The sequence below is a fragment of the Kryptolebias marmoratus genome, linkage group LG16, assembly GCF_001649575.2.
Source record: "Kryptolebias marmoratus isolate JLee-2015 linkage group LG16, ASM164957v2, whole genome shotgun sequence".
NCBI classification, from domain to species: Eukaryota; Metazoa; Chordata; class Actinopteri; order Cyprinodontiformes; family Rivulidae; genus Kryptolebias; species Kryptolebias marmoratus.
Window position 1 is genome coordinate 20,722,075 of NC_051445.1, and position 5,052 is coordinate 20,727,126.

Genomic DNA, 5,052 nt, shown 5'->3' on the forward strand with positions numbered 1-5,052 from the left:
GTATGTTTGGTATCGTTTCAACGATGACCAGGTGATGGCTACAGGTAACACTCAGAACCTGAGTTTCCCATCTGTGCGGGTTCACCACGCTGGGCAGTACTACTGTGTGGCATCAAATCGATTAGGATCCCAAACCTCGCTTGTTGCTTCGCTCACTGTTCTCTGTAAGTAAGGGGAGTGTTTGTGAGCTGTTTGAAAGTCTTTGTGGTGGAAACAATCTTGTTTGTATTGTCTGCATTTGATGGCAGTGAGCAATAAATAAAATGATATAGGCTATAAATTATATTTATATAGATTTTTTGGACTTGCTGAACAGTAGTTAATCAAAAAAACTTTGAAAGTCTGGATTTTTCTTTTTGTTTCTGTCAGTGAAATTATCATGACCTCTGATCATTTTCCTCCTTCTCTTAATGTGTTTAAAATCACATATCTTAAGCAGAAAGAAGATAAGTCTTATGTTATCTTCACCCTGTTCTTTAGTCTGTGTTACTTTGTCTCGATAAAGCCAGTTTATGGTCATAGTTCTCATTCTGAGCTGAAGAAAAGGTGTAACGCTCCCTCTCAGTCCGGGTAAGTCCCTGCCTCTAATGGAGTAGTTGTGTATCTGGGTCTTATTCTTGAGTGATGGGGGATGAGAAATGAGACAATGGATTGGCGCCTCATCTATAGTAACATTGCTCCAGTCTGTCATGGTGAAGAAGGAGCTGTGTTGAAAAGCAGACCTTTGACTGAAAGAACGAGATCTCAGATACAAACGGATGAAATGATCCTCCTCCCCATCTAAAGGAGTCCGTAGAGGTGGTTCAGGCATCTGATCAGGATGCCTTCTCTTTGGAGGTTTTACAGTCACATCGTTCTGGGAGGAGACCCTGGAGTAGCACAAGATCTTGCTGGAATAACGATGTATCCTTTCTGGCTGTGGAATGCATTGGGATCACCCCAGGAGGAGCTAAGAGTGCCTGGGATTCACTCTTGGACCCGTGACTCTGTGACCTGACCTCAAAAAAGCAGAGGATGGATGGATGGATGGATGGATGGATGGATGGATGGATGGATGGATGGATGGATGGATGGATGGATGGATGGATGGATGGATGGATGGATGGATGGAAACAATAATATTCAGAAACATAAATCATTTTCTCCTCTGCAGATCCTCCTAAGAACACCTCGATTTTGGCTTGTCCCTCCAGTGTGGTGGATGCTGGCCGACCTCTGACCCTGACCTGCAGCAGTCAGGCCTACCCTGCAGTGGACAACTTCACCTGGCACCGATTAACTCTGGATGGAGGCTCTGTACAATGTTAGCAACATTAAAATTTGTTTCCGTGACAACACATAGACTACCTGACTCTCTTTGGTCAATAGAGCCTCTTGGTCTTCGTGCTGCCGCTCTGTTTATCTGATTGCATTGCAGTAAAATCATTAAAAAAATCTCCCTTTCTGCTCCCAATGATCCAGCATGGGCCACCAACTCCGGTCCCGTCTTCACCTTTTCTGAGGTCAGCCCTGGTGAGAGTGGTCAGTACTACTGTGAGGCCAGGAATCAAATCGGTCCTGACCATCAGAGTCAGAGGTACAGATGAATGGATGACTCTATGCCTGTTCCTCTGTTTCTTTCAGATTTTATGTTAAATTAGAAAACATAGTCATTTATTTTAGCTGTTTTTTGGGTTTTCATTTTTTACTTTTCCTCTAATGCCTTCAAAAGTTTGTATAATGTCTTTGCGCCTTTTTATGGATTTTCAGATGTTTTTTTATGTCATGGTGTATTGTTTTGACCCACTAACGCTCTGAAAATCTAAAGTAACTCATTTCTGCTGTGTTACACACCCACATTACTCGTAGTTATTATCACCACTACCAAAGACAGAGAGTTTTTGCCCCAGTTTGTGTTTGTCTGTGAGATTGCTCACAATGTTATTTTCAAGATTTAGCTAAAACAGTTATAACTCTATAATTTCTCAGCATAAGGTGATCCTAGCTTAAATCTCTGGCATGAAAGGCAGCGGGCAATATGCATTCCTCCAAGGAATTACCTTTTCACTTTCTTTGTTACTGTCAGTCTTTACAGGTCTTTGAGGTGTCATTGATAACGCTGATAATGAACTGGACCTGCCTCGTGTTCACAGACATGTTTCTGATTTTCTCAGACTCTTTAGCAAACCAGAGTATTTGTTGATGTTTATATCAGGAAGATTTTTAGGCTTGGAACAATGAGCGATCACTCTGATCAGGTTCTGGTTTTCATCGTCTCCTGATCCCCGGCTGTTTTTTTTCTGTGATGCATGGTGAGTCATATAGAGCGCTCTCGCTGTAAGTGGAGCAGAGGAGGTGATGAGGTGTTGTGGAAAACTGCTATTTGAGTCTAGACAGCTGAAGAAATGGAGCTTTGGAAATCACAACTGGAAACACAAGTCTAGACAGCTCCTCACTGATCTTTTAGCTCTTTAATCACTTTCTGTTCTGTTTCTATTTTTATGTCTTTTGTTCATTTTTAGCTTGTTGCACTTCTGTTTTCTTCCAGTCTCCAGTCATACTGATGATAACCTTTGTGATCCCTTCACTGGCAGGTCGTTTGAAGGCCATCGCCTTGGCTACAGCGGTGGGCGTGTCTGCTGGACTTATCATTGTCACCATGGCCATCATGATCAGGTGACTGAGAGAACTATCCTTATTGCAGCAGACATTCTTGAAAATATACACAATAAGTGCATGTAAAATACCTTTTTATGGAATTCTTTATAGATTTTCCTAATAACTGTTTTCAAGTAAACTTTCTTTTTTCTGTCTTTTATGACTTTGTGAAGGATTTACCCACTTTATTGTCTCAGTAGTCTCCTTATTGTCTTCACAGTAAGAACATGCACAAAGTGAACGCAGAGACAGAAGAAACTGCAAACAAGGTACTTAATTCTTTATTGTATTTTTTTCTAATCAACCTCAGGTTTGCTCTGTATTTATTGAATCTTACAAATTAAAAACAAACTTTTAATTAAAGGCCCAGCATTCCTTATTATTATTTATTTATTTATTTATTTTTTTTAACCAGGTAAACCCCATTGAGATCTAGATCTCATTTTCAAGGGGGACCTGGGCAGAAATCTGCAGTGAACAGCAACCTGGTTACAAAACAAAATTAATTAATACATATGCACAAGTATAAAACAATTTAAAAACAGTGACAATGTTTAAAAGAAGAATTCCTTGAAGGAATGCATATCACCCACCACCTTTCCTCCCAGAGACTTAGACTACAATCATATAATGCTGAGAAAGGATGGAGCTATAGCCATTTTGGTCGAAGCTTGTAAATGGTGAGATCTCATTCAAATTGGTAAGATCTCAAGAGATGTGATAGCACTCAGAGAATATGTAGTGACTCTCAGCCACTACCACACTAAATCTAGCTATCGATCAATATCTGTAAGATTGACTGAGTTATAGCCATTTTTGTATTAGCTGTGGCAGCCATCTTAAATTGGGTTGACACCAAATGTAAATGACTTTATAATGTACAGCCAATGATCACTTTCTGAGAGTGTCACTAAAATTTGTCTGGTGGAATAGTCCTCTGTCTGTTGTCATGAGTTATTTTGCTAACAGACAGACATAGTTCAGTCCAATAGTTAATGGTAAAGTTTTAGTTTTAAAACTATTAGTTAGAACTCAAAGTACATATGTGTTGGGTATGACTCTCAGCTACAAACATACCAAAATTTAGCTTAATATCTGTAAACTTGAATGGGTTATAGTCATTTGTGCTTCGTAAAACCACTTAACTGTGGTGGCCATCTTGAATGGGGATGACTTTAAAATTTTATCAGCTGTAGTTGAATATCCAGTGATTTATTTCTGAGAGTTTCACTAAAATCCATCCAACTGTTCATGAGATATTTAACTATATTTTATATTTAACAAACACGCTGACTTAGGCAAAATGTTATTGCTTCTTACTTTGGCAGCAGAAAATAAAAAATGGTTGAATATTCTATCTTTGATTGATGAACCTCTGTTTTGTCCTGTGTGTGTATTTGTTCTGACCCTAGCATGCATTAGTGACAGCTGACACCCTGAACTGTGAGTCAGCTGAACAAACCCTCCCCATCAGAAAGGGCAAGATGTCTGACATACCGGTGAGCAACTCACCACACCATCAGCGGTTTATATATAATCATTATTATTTTATTTTTTAACAGGAAATATATATTTGAATGTGTTCATGAGTGTGCAGGAGGAGCCAGAGAACTTGAGTGACAGCTCCCATCCCTTCATCGTTCCTCTGACTGATGCTCCACCAATCAGAGAAGCTGCAGGTCACAGCCCTGCCTCCTCCTTCATGACTGTTCAGTACTGCAAGTCGACCAGGTGCACACATTCACTCCTTTAGTCTTTCACCTCTTTCATTCTGCAACATCTGGTCTGTGTCTGCTCAGGCGCGAAGCGTCTAAACCCGGTTTGTTTCTTCAGTCCAGATCAGGTTCAGGTACACAACCTGCCTCTGAGTGGTGAGAAAAAAGTAAAGGATTCCTCCAAACATGTTTACAGTTTACTGGCCAAGCCTCACCACTGACCAACATGAAACCCCTTCATCAGGTAAAGAACCTCCATCATGAGAAAATTAAAGTGTGATAAGGTTTGGTATGACTAGATGCCACCACAAGATGAAATTCTGTCCATTTGTCATTTTGTGAACAACCAGACAGATTTTAATAAATCATATCACTGGATATGCATTTTCAACTGACCGACTTTTGAAATCGACCCTGTTCAAGATGGCCGCCACACTCGTCCGTCTTCTTCCTGTGTCTCCTGTGATCTGAAAACATTATGTGGAGGATTCTGTTCATCCAGCGGCTCCTGAACTGTGTTGCACATCTTCTTGTTTTCTCTCTGGATGTCTCACAATAAAAAAAAAAAAATAAGAGTCCGTCAGTCCACTTATTCATCAGGTTTACTGATTATGACTTGTACTTTTTCACAACACATTGGAGAACTTCCACAGTGACACTGATCAGTTCAGAAAGACATTGCTACACTGACGATATGTTC

At 40.1% G+C, this 5,052-nt stretch overlaps 1 long non-coding RNA gene across 1 annotated transcript; it reads left to right on the forward strand.

The window, feature by feature from the left end:
• The first annotated feature begins 2,017 nt into the window (after positions 1-2,017).
• Positions 2,018-4,348, forward strand: LOC119617746. The gene is made up of 3 exons (XR_005234141.1): positions 2,018-2,655; positions 2,858-2,906; positions 4,050-4,348. It is a non-coding gene; the product is annotated as an uncharacterized LOC119617746 (long non-coding RNA).
• The last annotated feature ends 704 nt before the right edge of the window (positions 4,349-5,052 follow it).